Here is a 20,761-nt window from a genome sequence, read left to right as displayed (position 1 = left end):
TTCTACATACTATTTTTTATTGTTACATTTTTAAGTTGCAGGAATAAAAATTGTAAAGTACACCAATAAAAATCAGTATTACTTATTTTCATGCCTGGGTGAAACATAAATCACTCTCTCCAATTCAACCAAGGACAGGGAGAGCTGAATGTTTTTAAATTCTCAGAGTTTATTTTAAAAGCAGAAAGTCCTTTGCCTTAACACAGGTGATTAGGTCTTCAGAAAAGGACATACTAAAAAAAAAAAAAAGGCATGTTTTGCTGGCAAGGGTTTATACCATGTCACTATAAACTGGCTACAAATAAAAATCATTCTTCCCTGTAATTCTTGTCTGCAATTCTAACTGCATTAGAAAAGTACAAATATAATCAAGAAAAGATTTTAACATGATGAATGAATTACCTTTACTCAACAAAAGCACCTTTAGTTTAATCAACAGAATTTTTCTACACAGGTTACACAGACCTACAAACCCTATAAACTGAGGTCAATATACAACCTGTGTTGTTAATATGCTGGTGTCCCTTGCTATTCTTCTCTAGTAATATTATATCTTACAAGGAATGACAGTGTTCTATACTATCGTCTTTTCTCATTAGCTTCTGCTGTGGTTTTTACCCTTGAAGAAAGGTCTCTGGACCCTTAACTTCTTTCCTCATGTTAGCAAACTCTTTTCTGAACCAATTGACCTGCAAGTAGAAACAAACCAAACTTTTCTATGAGAGTAGAAACATGTTAAGTCATTCTTCTACATTTTCGTCCTCTAGTCTCCTTTCTGATTCTGTTTATGAAAATGTATAACATTGCATTGACATGCAAATGAGTATTTTCTTTCTTTAACATATTAAACACCTTGGAGAGTGTAAGCCTTCCCATCTTAAAAATTATTATTTTGTGGTATTTTAGTATCAATTTCTATTAAGAAATCAGGACCTTCTCATATTAGTGGCCAAGCTGAATCAGACCAAAACATCAGATTATCTAGAGGTGCATTAAAGCATGCATAACTAATTAAATGCCAATTGGACATGAATTCTGTTCTAAAAGTCTAACTAACTTTTGCATCAGATCCATAAATAGCTACCCATAATAGAAAAACCCCATACATTTCTAATCAAAGTGATCTTGGAAATTGTGGGAATACAGCACCAAATCCAATTACTTATTTAGAAATAAGTTATGCAGTGCTCAGCAGGGTTGACGCTTAATGCTTCAAGTTAAAACACACAAAAATCCCCCCAAAAACAAACAAACAAACCCCAGAAATAATAATATCCTGAAACTGAATCGCTGTATGAACAAATTCTTTTGTTCTACCAGAGGAACAGAAGCACTTTCTATCTTTTAATGCACTATTTCTGTCCATCAGTAAGATACTGTAGTTACCTTTTTGTGCTCCCACAGATGTCAAAAGAACACTTATGTCTCTTTTCTCCTAAGCTGACCTTACTCAAAGCTCTATGACTCTGCATCAATAATATTATGACAACATAAGTGCTCAAAATCCATAGCAATGATTCATAAATTCAATTTCATTAAAATAAAATTTAAATTCAAGCTGAACTGAAGCCTTGGAAAATCCAAACATGAATACTTCAGAAAGCAAAAAAAAAAAAAAAAAAAAATTTCACAAATCTATGTCTGTAGTACAGTACACTATATACTCTACTTTTACAGTGCAGTTTTGAAAAGTAATCGGAGTTGGCTTACTGCTTCACCCACAAATGAAGAGGTAAAATACTTCTAAATTTCAACAAAAGCTAAATTACTCCACTGCAGAGATCAGTTTAAGGAATTGTAGTAAATCCAGCTCAGGAGATGCTTTCACAAAAGTACTTATCAGATGCTGGCACTTTGCACATAGGGTAGCAAGCACTGTCCCAAAGGAGAAGACTGAAAGACAAGGGACTGAACCATACCTCCTTCCTATTCTTCCACTGGAGACATCTCACCTCTACAACAGCTACCAGACACCACAGAAAGCAAACACAAACCATAACCCCCTCCTCTGGGACTGTGTGTTCCAAGACTGTGAGTGCCTTCCCTTATCCCAAACATGATGACGGACAACCAAGCCTCTCACCATGTCCCCCTCCACAATTTCCTTGGCACAATTCCAGGAAAAAATTTACTTCCTACCAGGGCTGAGCAACCACATGGCCACCTAAAGGGTCTGCCTACCCTAAAAGCTCTATTCTCCCCTGTCAGCCCTTCCATCTTCACGTGGCCATGGTATTTGGAGCATTACCTCTCAGTGGCACCACAGTGAAATACTCAGAAGTATTGACATCACACCCCTGATGAGCCAGTCTGGGTGGACAGACTGTGATGGAGAGAGGGAAGAAACAGGCACCAAAAGCTGTAGGGATGCTTCACCTTAGCCTTACTGACTCCTGAGGTTTTTGTGTCTCACAACTGCTTGTGAGAAAGACACACCCTAATATAAGTGTAAGCTGCCATGCATTTTCTAAATAGAGCACACATGCATAGGAAGTATTACAGCTTTTGTACGGTTATCTGGCTTTAGCTCACAGACCAGAGCATAGTAATAAATTCTCCTTGAAAAGGAAAATCACATAGAGATTTAACTAGGAAAGAAATAATAACTGAGAGCTTGAAATTAGGCTTGGAACAATAGGTACATTAAGCATCCCAATTGCAACAAAGGAAGACAATGTGCTTTCAAAACTGAGGCTAAAAAACAAGCTTTTGTCTCAATTTATATAGAATTTCTTCCTCACCCTCCACATCTGCCAGCATCTCAGAACTCATGTACTACTGAGAATAAGAAATACATCATATTAGCATCCACTGTTCTGGTCATTTGTATCCATTTCTTGACAGCTGTATTCTTGAACTACCACAGGGGGCTTCATTCCAAACTGCAGTACTCCGATAATACCACATTTTTCTAAGGCCCAGGTCGTCAGCCAAGGAAAACTAGAAAAGGTCACACAATCTGAAAGCTTTGCATTCTCAAGTATCACCAGAATGCCCTCTTGATACAGCATGAACAAGCAAGGCAAATGATAGCTAAAGATCTTCCACAGCACTTGAGGCAACCAGCCCCCAAACATGATTGAGTTTCTCAGAGCTAGTATAATGAAATCTACTAATTACTTATTACTTGCATCACTATAATTCCTAGGAAGATTAGTCACAGAAAGGAATGCCTTTGTGTGAGGGACTGTACAAACACAGAGCAGAACAGTCATTGATACTGCTGCAACTGCCATCGAAAGGGCAGCCATTATCACTGGACAGGATGATGTATATCCTAGTGTAGTTACTGTTTTTGCCATTCTGCCCGAGAAACCTTCTCAATTTTATTATGTTAATTAAGATCTCCTAAGCTTCTTCTCTATCAGGACCTTAAGTATCAGGGCTGTGCTAACTCCCTGTTTTGTTGCTCCAAAAGAACAGCATGAGCTTTCCAGGAGCAAAGTTATTCTCATCAGGGCTAGCTACAAACTTCAGACAAGATGCTTGAAGAACCTAAAAAGTACAAATTGGCAGCACTGAGTATCGGCGTGTGAGGCAGGCTTTCTGACATGCCATCAGTGGCCACAGCATCCTTACTTAGCAAACAAAGGTTCCTGCAAACCCTGATTCGTGCACCTTTTACTCTCAAGGCCACTTGTTCACTTTGCCTGTAATGGCTTTGGAGTTTCCAGAAGTGCAGGCACAATTCCTAATGCTGCAGTGTCAGCAATGGTGAGATCTTCAGTCCATGCAACACATAGGAAACCACCAATATCCCCATGTGAGCCGATGGCAAGGCGGAGGCAGAGACATGGGGCCATTGGACACCTGCTCTGCCCTGGTGCCCCCACTATGACCACCACTCGTGGTGGGGCAGTGCAGGAGGCTACCATACACTGCCCGGTTGATGGCCCGGGGGACAGCTACCGCCACCCTTATCACAACCACGGCTCACCCCACAGACCTCGCAGCCAAAGCATGAGCAGCTTCAACCGGAGCCAAAAGCGAATAAGACAGGAGGGCACAGCTAAAAGCCATGAATTGCGAAACTTTCAAGTTTAAGAGGCTGGAGTTGCTAGCAACATACAGCCTAGCAGACGAACAGAGCTGTCACCTCACCAAGCTCGACACGACTGGTCTCTTGCGACCGCGGACAGTCTCTGGATGAGAGGAAGCCCCGGGCGGGACACTGCCCGGCATCAGAGCCACGAGCCTCCGCGCGGCAGCCCCGCGGGATGCACATCACTCCGGCCGGCACCCCCGGCCGCTCCCGGCTTCCCGCCCGCGCCGCTCCGCAGCCTCCCTCCGCGGGTACCTATCTCCGGTTATTCACCAGTGGGATGACAAATCTCCCGGGCGTGTGTCTGTCCCGTCCTTCCAGACAGCGCTGCGTCCCCATCTCGGCGGCGGACCGGCCGGCGAGGTGAGTAACCGCGAACTGACGGCACCACAAGAGCGTTTGTTTTGCTTTCCCCTCTCCTCCGCCCTCCCCGCGCTGACACGGAGGCCGTGAGCCGCCGATTCACCCTCTCCCCGCCGGGGCTGGCGGCGCGGGGCTGGGGGCAGCTCCGGCGAGCGGGGCAGCGGAGGGGCTGGGCCGCGCCGCACGCCCCCGGGCGCGGGCAGGCGCGGCGGGGCGCGGAGCCGCCGCGGGGCTCGGGAAACTCACCTCCCGCCTGCCCCGCTGGCAGCGCAGCTCCCGCCGAGCGCGGCCGCCCGTGCCCCGCTGTCATGTGCCCGCCGGCCCGGCGTTAACCCTTCCCGCGGCCCGGGCTGTCCCCGCCGAGCCGCGCCTGCTCCGCCACGCGGGGGGAGCGGCGTCCCGCCGGCAGCGGCCCCGCCGCGCCCCCTGCTCCGAGGGACGCGTGGGTGCGGAGGGACACGGCTGTGTAGGGGCCGGGGAGCCCGGCGGTCGCGCAGGTGGTGGAGGGGGGCTTAGTAGGGTGGCCGTGTAGGGGCTGGAAGATGCCGAGGGGGAGGCTGGCGGGGGACTGCATAGGCGCTGGAGGTGATGGGTGTACGCCGGGGTGCCACGGGGGCCGGAGAGGTTTGCAGTAGGGGAGGGGGGGCGGTGTTTGTATCTGTGTGTAACGGGACCGGAGGAGGTGCGGGGCTGCACCAGTTCTGAAGGAGGAATGTTTAGAAGCTCTAAAGGTTGCAGGCTCCCTGGAGGATAGTGTGGGGGTACACACGGGCTTTATGGGGAATGCGTGGGGGATTGCACGGAGGCTGTGAGAGGGCCTGGATGGGACCTGTCTGGGAGGTGTACCAGAAGATGTAATGGTAGGGCAAGGTAGCAGGTAAACCAGAGGAACAGGACCTTGGAAGTGGGAAAGAGGATGAAGGGGCTTAATACCTGGTGGCACTTTTCCACCGGGCGTAGAAAGCTGCGACATGCCTGCAGGAGCCTTTCTCAATTAGATGGAGATCTGACTTCAAAATACCATAGGACTAGCAATGTGATAAAGTTGGAAGTATCCACTCGGAGCAAAAGCACAAGGATATTGTGGCCCAAGGCTGAAGATCAGCTCTTGCAAAAACAGCTGCAGCTGAGAGGTAAATGCCATGAAGAGCACCCATTGCTCTGGAAAAGGCTCCTACACATGCAGGATATGGCCCAACAATTGAAACACATTGGTTCTTTCAGTTTGAGTCAGTTTTATTCCCCTCTGCTGTAATTGGGGAATTGAGGGTGTAAATGAGCTGAAGCTGGAGGAGAATGAACCAGCTGAAAAGCCAGGCTCAGAGAGCAGAAAACTGCCCTATCGCTCTACCAGCATGAGCATGCAGACCTTATGGCAGGGTGCCCTATCAGCAGGGGAGTTTCCCAGCAAGGGAGCCCACTAGCATGTATGGGCAATTGAAGAGTGCAGCAGGTGAGGGCCTTTCATGCCAAGCATGGCCAGGCCAGCTTTTAAAATTTTTTTTAATCCCAGTTCTCCAAGAATGAGAATGGCACTGTGGTAGTCCTGATTGCTTCTTCCAAGGAGAAGGGGAGCCTGTATCCCTGTTGTGCTGCAAGAGCTGTTTGGAGGAGAGTTGAGGAGGAGGGATGTGTTTTGGTGTGTCCACATCACTGGGCTCCTCAAGGTTAGCCTTAATCCTTAGCTGAACAAACTCCTCTGAGCTAAAGGTCCTTTGTCATTCATTCATATTGCATCCAATTTATGTGACTGTGAAGTTTGTAAGAAGTCAATATTGTGTTCTTTGCATACCTGGAAAATATAGCAGAGATATTGAGGCTTCAGTCTTTCTTTTAAGGTTTGTTGCTTTCCAGTGTTTTGGGGTTTTTTCTAAGTGTATGGACCCTTAGGGATTGAGATACTTGTAAATAAATTTACTATTCATAGCACATTTAAAACAAATATTTGTAAGCTGTGTCTCTCTTTAAAAATCATATTAAAAGAACTGATAACTGAAGGGGTCTTTTCCACATGAAAGCAGAAGATTTACTTGTGAGCTCGATGAGTTTTTTGTTTACTGTCTCTTTACTGGTGCTATATGCCAGAATTTTCTATGCAATTATCATTTAATTGGAAGTCATCACTAAAAAGTTCAAGGATTATCCCCTAACTGACATGATAGCCATGGTAAGGATAGTGGAAGACTCACACTGAAAATGAGTAATACAAACAACAAGAAAAGGCGTATACAATGAAAGGGTTTATTGTCATTCAAATCTACCTAATAAATGGTGAGTTTGCTTAAAATAAATTGCTTTAAATAAACCCTGACAACATCAGAAACCAAATCTAACCACCGTTAAAAAGATCTATTTGCTTTATCGAGTTATTTCTACGTATGGAAAGTAAATTGCCTCAGTTTTTTAACTGAAAAGAAGTGATGGATCCTATCAATGTACCAGCTTGAGAAACACATGGTCTAAAACACTAAATAAAGGCAGCCTCTACACGCAGGATAAGGGGTTTTGTTGTCATGGGCAAAGCCTGCTGAGAAGTCCTGAGCATGAAGTAAGGAAGACAATCAACACCTCATATTTACAAAGTTAACATTAGAAACTAAATAGAATTCTTATTTTTTGATGTGCTGAAATAACAAGAAAAGTTTATGTAAAATAAGCCAGGTGAGACTAGTAAGTGCATCCACAGTTTTCTTAGTGGCTAACAAAAATGCATGTTCATATCTGTCATACACCATTGCATATTCATACCCATCAATATGGACCTGTACTCATTCCTCACATAAAGCACACATCGCAATTGTGAAAAGGCCTTCAGAAAACTACTACTTTTTATTTTCTCTATTGCAAATTTTATCCCTTCTATATAAAAGCATGTATCTAATGGAGCTAGTGGATTCCAAAATCCAATAAATGTATCTGAATCTGTGAACTTGTTCTGCCATCCAAGACCTGAGGGTAAAAATTGATATTTGTCACTTCAGTCTCAAATTTTCTTAGTTCAGTAAAATCTTTTAGTTACTGCTCAAGGAAATGTATAGTTACATGCTATGTGAGGGTACAGTGCACCTTTGAATTAAACCTTCAGTTTACAAACTGTCAAACACCAGAAGCATTTTTCAATTTTTTTTTTTTTTTTAAAGAAAAAAATGAGCCCTTTCTCTTCTTTTTCTCTTTCCCAAGGCCTGTTGGAATAACGCAGTATCCACCAGTCCTTGCAAAGTCTCTTCCTAGCCTGATTCTTGTATTATGCCATTGGGTTTGTTGTCCTAGAGTTTTACTCCCAGGTGTGCAGGAAAAGACACATGCTCATATAAACCCTCGTCTCCTTTGTCCCAGGGAAAGACCATCTTTATAAGCGAGCCCTGACAGGAGATGGTCAGTGACTAAAGATTCTGAAAAGGGCTCATTTAACGGGGCGAAAGAAATTGAATGAAGATGAGATTATTTATTCTGTTTACTGGTATATTTGGAGGCCTTTTTGAGAGAGGAAATGACTCTCTTGGCATTGAAGCATAATTTATAGAAACTCAGATTATTTTTTTCAGGGTCCAGAGGAAAACCGTTGTAGCAGAGGGAACAGAGAATAAGGAATGTGACAACCCAAAGATACAGCTGGTTTTAGTTTTTCTTATCTCTTTCTTCTGTGTACTGGTAGATGCAGAACTGAATTTTAGGGAAAAGATACTATGTAGCAGGACTGTTAGACAAATTAATTTTGTTGCATTTCTGTAGCAAAACTAAAAAAAATATTTGACCCAAACACCTTCGAACTTGGGGCAGTCAGTTTAATGGGAGCACAAGATACCTTTGAAAACAAAAAATCTCAAGAGTACCTAGAATACAATGATAATTGGTTAGAGAACACTGATTGAATTAGGAGGTCTTGTCTCTTGATGCCTCGGACATACTGATTTGAACACAAGTTTGAACATTCACTTCTCAGATGCAAACAGATACGCAGTAGCTTTTTCAAAAAAAATTTTTTAGTGGCAACAGTTAAAAAAAAATTCTTGCTAACTAGCACTCTTGGTCTAATTCTATAATTTTACCTCAGATTTTCCATTTCATATCTATTCTGTTTTCACAGTTGCTGTGTAAATGAGAACAATTTTTTTGGTAGTTACAGTGATATGACAAAAAATAAAGACAGTCACTGAATTCCATCTCAAATAACATAATGTATAATAGAAATCTTTTACTGACACAAGTATATTAAAATATCATCAAATTGGGTTTTCCTGGTTTAGGTGCAAAAGCAAGACTTGCACCTCTCCCATCTTAGTTTAGACTGACTCCCTAGCAAGGGGGAGCTCTTCAAGGGGACTGTTTGCCATCATCCATGGTCCAGCATCTCAGGGCTGATACCTCTGTTTAGTAGAAAAAATAGGGGATTATGGGCATAAGTTCTGGGGTCTGATCCATTTTCTCCATCTTTCCAATCACAGGTCACAGGTTGCATTTACCTGCTCCTCACATGAGATCAAGGAGGGCTGTCTGATACTGTCATGACATAGCAGGGCCACAAAGCTTTTTTCTGCGTAATTCAGTTTCCCATTTCCATATCCACAATTCACAAATATTACTTTTGTAGTGCGTTTTACTTGCTACACAGAGGATGGGGTAATATATTTCTCCTCCACACTGTAAGAAACCAACACTATAAAGAGCATATTGCTAAGATCTCCAAAGCTCCTTACAGCATCTAGATACCCTTATATCAAATCAGTTCCTCTCCTTGCAGCTCCACCAACTCACCCTTCATTGTGAATTGACGAGATGTATAAAGCCTGTTCCATTCCCACTCTTACATGTAAGTGGTCAGGCAGAAAGAAATCTGTCTGTGGAACAAATATGAAAAAAATATATGCATTCTATTTACCTCCCCAAAGAAATTGAGTTTGATTCTCCAGCATTCTTATACAGACAAAGCTGGTGCTGGTAGACAGGATTAATTTATTTAAACTGTAGTCTAGTTTTGTATGGTATGAACACACATGCAGAACCTTTGCAGAAGAATGCAGTCACTATGACAGTATGTGATGATACCATGTACCTTTAGGATCAGAAAATAAAATTATTAGATGAAAGTTAATTGCAAGGGAGTTCTACATTCCTACAATGCACCTGAAGAAGGTGGAACTGAGACTGATGAGTAGAATAAGTTTTCCAACTCGCATAAATTAATCAGTGAAAAGACATAATATCAGCAGTGGAGTTTAGCTAGGACAGTCATATACCAATTCTTAACTGACACTTTTTCTACATATTTCATACAATCGGGTTCAGGTCACAAAGTGGGAATATCATGTACATCGACAATTAGGTGAAGAGAACAGAGGGACCACATTTGCTTGGGAACCTCTGTCTTCATGCCTGAACTGCATTTGAAGTCAAATTGAGTTTGATGTGGACCAAAGTATTCTAAATCAAACATGTCTAATTTCCATTGAGAGACTATAAGGGATTTCAGGCTACCATGACATCCATTTCCCAATATCCACTGATGAATGGCATTGCTAGAAATAGCATTATAGGTAGGATGCTAATTGAGGGCAAAGTAAGAAAAAAAGAAGGAAATTTCCCACAGTCCACTTAGAAACCTTAGAAGAAAATGCTGCGATAAAGTGGAACTGCTGTTTGTCCTACAGTAAGATCTTCTGATATTAATAATGATTTCTTTTGTAGGCCCCAGCAATTTTAGATTGAACAGCAGATAAGTACAATGTTGAAACTCACTTTTCTTGTTTGGGAGAGTAAGCATTTTATTAATCACTTCAGTGGTATGCACATACCACTGCAATTTTTCTCCTACTCTTGTTTCTGTGCCTACTCACCTCAACAATGATTTTTAATGTTAAATTTTACTTCATACCCTGTAATAAATACTGTCATGTGTGTAGTTAGCTTTCTTCTTTATAGTACCTTTGGACTTCTACCAAAGAAACTAATAGTTCAGAAAATACTGGTGGAAAACACACTAAAAAGTAGGTTCTTGATCAACCAGATATTGAACAATTCACCCCAAACATGGCTATCTCCAGCAGCCAGTGTGCCTCTTCCCAAAGAAAGAGTTCTGGGGGAGGCACATGGACGAAGTTATGGTGCTGCATGTATAGTATTGCCACGGGAAGCCCATTGCCTGGAAAGAGGCAACAGTTGTCTCCATGAAGCCCAAGTAAAAGGTGTCTTGACTTTGTACTCTCTCCTATGTCCTTAAGAAAATCATCCACACTCCCTTCTTTTCATTGTTTTAGTGTATTTCCATTATGGGGAGATGTGCAATTTAAGAAGAACATGCAAACAATTTTATGCTACTCTTTTTTTGTTCAATTTTACATGCAATTCATTCTGATAGAAATCTAACTTTTTCCTAGGATCATATATTTTACTGTTAGAATTTATTTCTTATGTTTTCTGCTTCTGCATTGTTGAATATGCTCCCTAAAACAGTGTTTCTCTACTTGGAATTAGGACTCCTATAGCCTCTACTGAAGTTAAATCAAAGTGCAGATATATGGCTGGTCACACAGTACTCTCAAAATTTTGTGTTTAGACATATGTAAGAAATAAGAGAGTTGTCTATATGCTAGCCAAGTGTCAAAATATTGACTTACCTGACTTTGTTCTCACAACAGTACTCACTCATGTGCCCAGCCTAGTTCACATAACTGTATCAACATATCTTCACATTTAATTAGCTCTGTAAGAACTACAGGTAAATAGTGGATTGGAAACTCATCTCCTGAGTCTTGCCTTGAATTTATGTAAAGCAATGCTAACAACTTCTCCCTTTTTATCCATTTGTAAAGTGCATGAAAACAGCCATGATGATCTATGTAATACTACAGTCTTTACTAAATACCATTGGAGTTTGTTATTCTAAGCTGCATGAGTCTACATTGCACAAAAAAACCCTTACAACTGTTGCCAATTCCCTATTATACTACTCTGCTCTAGTTTAAAGAACCCTAAACAGAAAAGAGTAAAACCAAGTCACAGGTTCCACTCTTTCTGGGGATATGATGTGTCTCAGAAATGATCAAAAATCCACAAGTGCACCTAAGTTCATTAATAAGCTGTATTTTACTTATTGTTATACTACTCAAAATTCTACTCTATGGTATTCCTATGCACTTCACTAATTTCCGTGAGCCTGGCAATACTTATCCATAAGCATAAGCAATTTAGGTACATTTCTATCTATTTCCTTCACATTGCTAAAAACACATTCTGATCCTCCCAAAATGTTACTTTTTTATATTCTTAATTAATTTTTTAAGGACACTTAAAGCTCTCTTTTAAAATCTCTTAATTAAAAGCAACTTACTTCTGTGCTCTGTAACTGAAGGGGTTTACAGTTCCACAAAAATCTCTGGCATTTATGGATTTAAATGGAGCTGACTCAAAAAAATCACAGTAAAATTCTACAATATAAGGATTAGACAAGCAAATCCAGTGAGCGTTAGCTGTAGAAGAAAAATCTTCCAAGGTTTCCAGAGAAGTGCTCTAATACTTAATGAGATCTCCTTCCTTTCCTTTTCTAGCTTCCTGATTACACCTCTAATGAGGACTGAGTCCTGACTTCCAGCAATACTTATAAATTATTTCTTGTGCAGCTGAATTCAGACTGCTTGTTGTTGCTGCGTTAGATTCAAAGTGTCATATGTGCTAATATGGTTCTTTTTTTTTCTGACAACTCTGACAACATAAAATGTTGTCATGCATAAAATGTCTCCATGCATAACATGGGGATACATAAAGTGTGGAAAAACCTGACCACAGAGAAACAGGAAAATTAAATACAATCAACCTTTATAAAATATTGTGTCATTGTTTTCTTTCTTGTTGACATCCAAGAACTTTGGCATCACCTATTTTTTCAAGAGATACCGTATCTCTAGAGAGGATATATGTACACACATATGCAACTCAAGAATCCAATCAAAAGTAATCATATCAATGTCTAATGAAAGCCTATACCCATTAAAATACAACAATACTGCCTGCTAGTAATGACTGTCAATACTTATGAACATTTTTGTTGCATTGACCCCTTTTTTTTTTTCTGGAATTTTCACAGCACTGCATGTTACTATTAAAGGGAAAGATTTCAAAGACTTAAATTGGTTTGATTTCAATAGAGAAAGATAAAAAAACTTTAAAATTAAACAAGTTTTAAGTGATTAGCTGGACTGCAGACATGGGTTTTGGTATCTCACAAGGTAGAGACACTAGGAAAGAAGGAATACACAAAAAGAAATGCTGTCTGGCTCGAAAGCATGGGTAGACAGAAGGACTTTCCCCAAGCTAATGATTTTTCAGAGCATATGCCTTTGTGTATTGGCACAAATGAAACCTGATCTCTAAAGTAGATGCTGATTAACTTTCATTGCTGCACCATTAATACATTCAGAGGTGCTTCTCGGCTTTGATGTTACAGTGCCTGGGAGAGGGTAAACTGCAGACTGCCTCTTCAGTCAGCTTCTCTCCTGTGGCAGGCGTATTTATACTGTTTGGAGTGCCTCATTCCATGGAATATATTTGCCCTGCCAGGACTGGCCTATTGGCCCTGATATACTGTGAAAGAGAGAAGAGTAAGAAAAAGGGCACCCAAACATGAGAAAGAGGTACTGGGTCTTATTTACTGAGAGCTTGACATCACATTTTTCTACTCAGATCTTGCTGGGCTCCTCAAAACCTGTACTTTGAAAGACCACAAGCACCTCAGGTCTTAACAGAATAGAATTTTACTGTCCTTTCTGCTCTGGGTGATGTTTTTTGATGTTGGCCAACTATTAACATTCCTTGGTGAATCTTTTCATTTCAGCCTAAACTAATAAATCAGTAATATAAATAGCAGGGGGAAAAACCCAGCCACCTCTGTCTTTAATTGCCTGTTATAATCACAAGTTGTATGATCATTTCTGTTACATGGCATAATAGGACCATTAGGTGATTTTTTTACGTTTTTATGATTATTCAGCTCAAGACAGAGCAGCTATTATAACACAGTTTCACTCTCAGAATAATCTGTTTCTTACTATACTCCTTCACTGTTTTAGCAACAAAGGATGCTGATAGCTTTACTCAAGTAACAGTCATAAAGTGGATATATTCAAGCATGGCTGACTCCTGAGTCACCTTTTCTTATTATCAAGTGTCTGTATTCAAGTATCCTTTTTCAATATTCTGCATTTCACTATGCATACAGGGCTTTTTACATACTCTAAAGCAAACTTTAAAATCCTCTGTGGTGTTTATTATCTACAAAATATAGAATCATACCATGGTTATGGCTAGAAGGGACATTTAAAGATAATGATGACTCACTACAGGGGCATCCTTCACTAGATCAGGGTGTGAAACCTGACCTTGGACACTTCCAGTCATGGGACAGCCACAACTTACCTGAGCAACCTGTTCCAGTGTCTCACCACCCTCATTGTAAAACGTTTAATCCTTGTATCCAAGAAAATCTACCCTCTTTCAGTTTAAAACCATTGCCTCCTCTCCCCATCATGGGGAAGTTGACTGCAATGAGGTTTCCCCTCAGTCTCCTCTTCTCCAGGCTGAACAGATCAAGTGCCCTCAGCTGCTCCTCCTACGGCTTCCCCTCCAGACCCTTCACCATCCTCGTGGCCCTCCTTTGGACACTCTCCAATAGCTTTGTATCTCTCTTATCCTGTGGCACCCAAAACTGCCCCAGCACTGGAGGTGAGGCCGCCGCAGTGCAGAGCAGGGCGGGACAATCCCCTCCCTTGCCCGGCTGGTGATGCTGTGCCTGATGCCCCCAGGGCACAGGTGGCCCTCCTGGCAGCCAGGCACTGCTGACTCATGTTCAACTTGTCATCAACCAAGACTGCCCCAGGTCCCTTTCTGTGGCACTACTTTCCAGTCTGTACACACATCCAAGGTTGCCCCATCCCAGGTGCAGATGCTCTAATGCCATGGAAAAACACAGTCACTCCAAGCACTGGCTGCAGAGCCCCACTGCAGCCAAAGCTGGAACTTCCTTAAGTTCATGAATCAAGGTCTAAATAAAACACTTCGAGGTCCTATACCAGCTGTGAGCCTGCATGTTCTCCTTTAGTATAAACTTTGCAAATACTAATGTAGGATATAGGCAGAAGCATGAACTGGGCTTTTTTCCTAAAGCTTATTTCAGTGGTTTGGAAACCATGTTCCTAAAACAGCGTCAGGGGCAAAGAATCAATATGTCTTCTTTCACCACTTGCACTCCGACACTGTAGATAAACACTTGAACAGTCATCCAGAAAAAGAAACCTTTTATTCAATATAATCACATCGCCATTAAATGAGGGTTAGCATCTAAGATAACTTTTCCCTAAATGCAGTCTGAGGTTCAATCCTAGTGTTGAAACTGGTTTTTCAAAGGTACTATTAGCTTTTTTCTAATTTGAAAAGCTTTATTTCACCTCTCTTCAATATTAACAAACCGTAAAAAGCTTTCACCAAAATTCATAGAAACAATGTCACAGACATCTGTGAAATTGCAAATCTACTTAAGGTAGGAGAAAATCAGAAGTCCAAGAACTGCAAGTTTTATTCTAAGTTAGAGTTCAGTGTCCATCTTTGAAAGACAAAATGAGCTGGAGTCCTAATTTTTTCCTTTTCCTGGCTCAGAGATATTAAGTCAAAACACAATGTTTACTAATGTCTTTCTCTCAAAGTTACACTGAATCTCTCTGTGAAGGATACATGACATTTTTATTTGTCACTGTGCAAACAGGTGAGAGATGTAAATAAATACTTGTTCATAGACAAAGACACTTCAGCCTGCATTCAGTGTTAGCATGATAATACTGCAAACCAGCGCTGCAGTTGTCGCAGAAGTGGGTTTGCAGTGACCTCTGTAGGACAGACCTGAGACAGGGTCTCTTCATGACCCAGACTCACTTTTTGTGAATCCATAGTTATATCGGACACTGCTGCAGCTTCAACATAATCACAGTGCAGATTTTCTGCCTACTCATACTAAGATAAGAAATTGTGGGTCTTCAGCCCCTGATACCCAAAATGCCTGACAGTTCTGCTGTGGCGGTGTGGTAGTGACCTCCCCACTAGTCCCTTTAGCCTTTAGACATGTTAGTACCATTTGTGAATGTCAATATGATTAAGTTCTGAAAAGTAATTTCTGCGAAACCACCCATTTTGCTAGATTTCAAGGTTTATGGTATACGGAGATCCCCCAGGTAACCCGACTCTGGCTCACCTATCATAAGGAGAGACAACAACCAACTACTAAATGTTCAATTCAGTGTGACTATTGGAATTATTTCTTGAGTAACTTTGCTGCAAGACAGGGACAGTTTGTGCAGCATTTTGATCTCTGGCCTCTTTTAACAGAGCAACATTATCTACCTGTTCCTTCAGGAAAAAGTCAATGGGGAAAAAGCAAAAGGTGAAAACATTGAGTTACGGCTTCACGGACTTCCAATCCCAGCCCAAGTTTCTGAATCAAAGAGGCAAAATCGATTCCAATATGTGTTGTTAAGCAAAATCTCTTTTGCTAGCTCAAGTTTCACGCTACTCACTTATCCAGGAAAACTGCAGTAAATTATTACTTTTCATTACTACCCTATACAGGCCTCAGGACTAATCACCAATTTACAGGAAAACCAGGGGATCAGGCCTAGCCATCAAGAGTTTGTGAAATGCACGTCTTGCTTGACCAACCCGATCCCTTCTATGACCAGGTGACAACCTTAGAGGATGAGGAAAAGGCTGTGGATATCTCTACTTGAACTTTAGTAAAGCCTTTGACACTGTTTCCCACAACATTCTTCTGGAGAAACTCTCTGCTCATGGCTTAGACAGACACACTGTTCACAGGGTAAAAAACCTGTCTGTATGGCCAGGCCCAGAGAGTGGTGGTGGATGGAGTTACATCCAGCTGGTGGCCGGTCACCAGCAGTGTTCCCTAGGGCTCAGTACTGGGGCCAGTTCTGTTTAATGTCTTTATGGATGACCTGGATGAGGGCATTGAGTGCACCATCAGTCAGTTTGCAGGTGACACCAAGATGGGTGGGAGTGTTGATCTCCTGGAGGGCAGGAAGGCTCTGCAGAAGGATCTGGACAGGCTGGATCATGGGCTGAGGCCAACTGTGTGAGGTTCTACAAGGCCCCGTGCCGGGTCCTGCCCTTGGGCCACAACAACCCCAGGCAGTGCCACAGGCTGGGGCAGAGTGGCTGCAAAGCTGCCCACAGGAAAAGGACCTGGGGGTGCTGGTGCCAGCAGCTGAACATGAGCCAGGGTGTGCCCAGGTGGCCAAGAAGGCCAATGGCATCCTGGCCTGTACCAGCAACAGTGTGGCCAGCAGGACCAGGGCAGGGATTGTCCCCCTGTACTCGGCACTGGTGAGGCCACACCTCAAATTCTGTGTTCAGTTCTGGCCTTTTACTCCAAGAAAGACTTTGAGATGCTGGAGCATGTCCAGAGAAGGTAACAGAGCTGTGTAGGTTCCAGAGTACATCCTGTGAGGAACAGCTAAGGGAGTTGGGGTTGTTTAGACTGGAGAAAAAAGTCTCAGGGGAGACAGACTCACTTTGAACAGCTACCTGAAAGGTTGTGGAGAAATGATGATCAGTCTCTTCTTCCAGGCAGTTAACAATAGGAGAAGGGGAATGGTCTCAAGTTGTGCCAAGGAAGGTCCAGGTTGGATATTAGGAAAAATTTTTTCACTGGCAGAGTGGTTAAGCATTGGAACAGGCTGCCCAGTGAGTGGTGGAGTCACTATCCTTGGAAGCATTCAGAAAACACGTAGATGTGGCACTTCGTGCTGTAGTTTGGTGGGCATGGTGGTATTTGATCAATGCTTGGGCTTGAAGATCTTGAATATCTTTTCCAACCTAAGTTATTCTGTAACTTTGTTACCTGGGAAACAGTATTGCAGCAAAGAAACCCAGCAAAATGCTTGGCTATACTGGTAAAGGCAGATACAGCAGATCCAGGGAAGTTATCCTTTCCCTTTTAATGATCAGCCCTTGTGAGGTGGCTATGAATTGCCAGTTTTGGATCCCAAATAAAATAGGGAAGAGACTTGTATATTGGGTTAGGTTCAGCAGAGCCCCCCATCCTTCTGTCAACCTGGAAAAAGGGATAGGAGATTTGGGGAGATCTGTTGCTTCTCCAACTTCATAGAATGATAGAATATTTTGTGTTGGAAGGGACCTTTTCAGGCCATCTAGTCCAACTCCCCAGCAATAAGCAGAGACATTTTCACCTAGATCAGGTTGCTTAGAGCCCCATCCAATCTGAACTTGAATGTTTCCGGGGATGAGGCATGCACAAGGTCTCTGGCAACCTGTTCCATTGTTTTAACACCTCATTGTAAAAAATGTTTTCTTTACATCTAGTCTGAATCTACCCTTTTATTTTAAATGTGCTACCTTTTGCCCTATTGCTTCAGGCCCTCCAAAAAAAGTCTGTGTTAATCTTCCTTATAAGCCCCCTTAAATATTGAAAGGCTGCAAATAAGGTCACCCCAAAGTCTTCTTTTCACCAAGCTGAGACCCAACCCTCAGTCTTTCCTCATAGGAGAGGTGCTCCAGCCTCCATGTGGTTCCAGATCATCTTTGTGCCCTTCTCTGGACCACCCAACAAATCCTTGTCCTTCCCATGCTGGGACCCCAGAGCTGGATGTAGCACTGCAGGTGGGGTCTCAGCAGAGCAGAGCAGAGGGGCAGAATCCCCTCCCTGGCCCTGCTGCCCACGCTGCTTTGGATGCAGCCCAGGACACGTTTGGCTTTCTGGGCTGTGAGTGCCCAAGGCTGGGTCATGTCCAGCCTCTCACCCACCAGCACCCCCAAGTCCTTCTGGGCAGGCCTGCTCTGATCTGTTCATCCTCAGCCTGTGCTGATACATGCGGTTGCCCAAGTTGTACTTGGTCTTGTTAAACCTCATGAGATTCCCATGGATCCACTTCTTGAGCTTTTCCAGGTCCCTCTGGATGGCATCCCATCCTTCAGGTGTGTCAACTGCACCACTCAGGTTGGTGTCATCTGCAAACTTCCTGAGGGTGCTTAATCCTTCTGTCTGTATCATAGATGAAGATAGTAAACAAAACCAGCCCCAACATGGACTTCTGAGGGACACTGTTTATCACTGATTTCCAGCCAGACATTGATCTGTTGACCACTACTCTCCGGATGCTGCCATGCAGCCTTGTCCGCTGAACAGCCCACCCATCGAATCCCTCTCTCTCCAATTTAGAGAGAAGGATGTTGTGGGGAACTGTTACAAAGGCTTTACAGAAGTCCAAATAAATATCATCTTTATCCCTTCCTTTCACACTGATCTGGTGCCTCCATCATAGAAGGCCACTTGGCTGGTCAGGCAAGACTTGCCCTTGGTGAAGCTGTGCTGGCTATCTTGAATCCTCCATGTGCCATAGCACCTTCTCTAGGTAGATCTGTGCTATGCTCTACTCAGGCACAGAGCAGAGGACTCCTCAGGGTCCTCATTTCTATCCTTTTAAAGGATGGGTACCATGTTTCCTTTTCCACTCACCTCTGGGATGTATCTCATCAGGTTCTTTAGGCTTACGTGTGTCCAGGTTTCTCAAGTAGTCCCAAACCTGATCTTCTCTTAGAGTGGGAGGACTTTGCTCCCCATCCACTCCAGAGGTGTGGGAACAGATTGCCAGTGAAGACTGGGGAAAAAGCTATTGAGCACCTCAGCCTTCTCCTCCCTCATCTGTTGTTATGTCTGCCAGGTTTTTTCATCAGGGAGTTACACTTTCTCTGACCTTCAAATTCCTCATGGGAGGATACGGGGAAGGTAGAGACAAATTCTATTCAGAAGTGCACAGACTAGAAGCTCAGACTAGAAGTATTAAAATGTTATTTACAGGGAGGTTTTAGAACCTGTCTGCCTGTTCAAGGCTGTGATTAACTTGCTGTCATTGACCATGATGATGGACAGAGTGATCTCCAGAGGTGCTGATGAGGCTCAGCCACTTGTGATTCTTTGAATTATCTTCTGCATAAGACTGTGCCAAGGAACTCAGCACTGAATTTTTTTATTTGCTGCTGTTTAGCTCAAACTAACAAAGAGCAGTAACTATTTGGCTCCTAAGTCTAGAGTCTCAGAACAAAAGTATTCCACTGACAAGTACCATGTGTCTCATGATTTTAAATTGCAAAAACTTCAGAGAGCAGTACAAATTCTAACTCTATAGATGACTAAGAGAAAAATGTTGTATATTTCTTCCAACTGAAATTACCATAAGCAAGCACTCAATTTCCATTAAGATACCATCAGGATAAAATTAACTGAGAAACTGGTATTGAACTGAGACATCTATTTCAAACTTGTCTTTACTTCAAACGATACTTATCTTGAAAGATAAGTCATGTCAGTGCTGAAAAAAAACCACAGTTCATAGGTGTATTTAAGTGCTTTCTGTGTGGAGATCACATCAATTAATGGCAATGCAGGTGGTGAAAGGATGTTCTCTATTTACAGATAAAGAGCCTGACTGAGCCTGGATGTATTTACAGCCTCTCTCAACAATCTTAAGGTTAATAATGCAGTCTTTGCCTTGAGTGCTATCAACGAGAAGCACTTAAGCAGTTACCTGGAAGATCAGTGGGAACAGAAAAAGGTGTTTTCTTGCACCAGCACTTATCTCACAAGTTCACATCATCATGCTACACAAAATATATTTCTATTACCATAGAATATTGAGTCATCCTCTTACCAAACCAGGAACAGGGAACACTCCAGAAAGAAACACTTCCTATACCTTGTGTGCCTGAATCTTGTTAGAGAAGACCATGTATCTGTTTTTGACTCAAACCCTGTCTCAATAACTCCACAGACAATCAGTAGCACAGTACATCCAACAACCTGGATTTCATAGCCTATCATGTTTTCCTTTGTGCCCAGTTAGGCATTACTGACACAACTCAAAGACTTGTATCATCCGTACAACTCCAACCTCCTAATCAGCCATCAAAGCAGCAGCCCACAATGTCATTCACTGAACATAGTCTGTTTGCATGGCTTGTGCTGCATGAACATAGTTGCTTCATGCCATTTTGTTCCTCTCCAGCTCCTATATAAGACAAGAGAGGTCCAGTTCCTAGCCAAAGCACATTCCTGTCTACTCTCCCATTGGAAGCAGATGCTGCACCCAACTGCACCACTGCTGAGCAGGCAATAAACTCTTCACACAGCTGTAGCTCACCTACATGGAGACCTCTAGGCCAGTCAAATAATAGGGCTTTTTATCTGAATAAAACGCAAGCACATGCCTCCTCATAGTTTCTCACTAGTCAGGACTTCACAGACAAGGGCTGACCGGTGGAGAAGGGTGTCCCAGGTTGTGTTTG

At 42.5% G+C, this 20,761-nt stretch overlaps 1 protein-coding gene across 4 annotated transcripts in view; it reads right to left on the bottom strand.

Moving 5' to 3' along the window:
* GLIS3 (GLIS family zinc finger 3) overlaps positions 1 to 4,382 on the bottom strand; it is a 161,411-nt gene extending 157,029 nt beyond the window's left edge. For 2 of the 4 annotated variants that reach the window (XM_042013008.1, XM_042013009.1), the window contains exon 1: positions 4,316 to 4,382. The gene's annotated coding sequence lies outside the window, so the exon portion shown is untranslated. Of the gene's footprint in view, positions 1 to 4,297 lie in introns of all 4 variants that reach the window. The other 2 variants (XM_042013006.1, XM_042013007.1) reach the window with 1 other exon arrangement.
* Positions 4,383 to 20,761: the final 16,379 nt, after the last annotated feature.

Source organism: Corvus kubaryi, unplaced genomic scaffold (assembly GCF_017639235.1).
Source record: "Corvus kubaryi isolate FWS band 111438036 unplaced genomic scaffold, C.kubaryi_AGA036_p1.0 split1-37296, whole genome shotgun sequence".
NCBI lineage: Eukaryota > Metazoa > Chordata > Aves > Passeriformes > Corvidae > Corvus > Corvus kubaryi.
The sequence above is the reverse complement of the archived record's forward strand: the minus strand, read 5'-3'. Positions and strand labels throughout refer to the sequence as shown.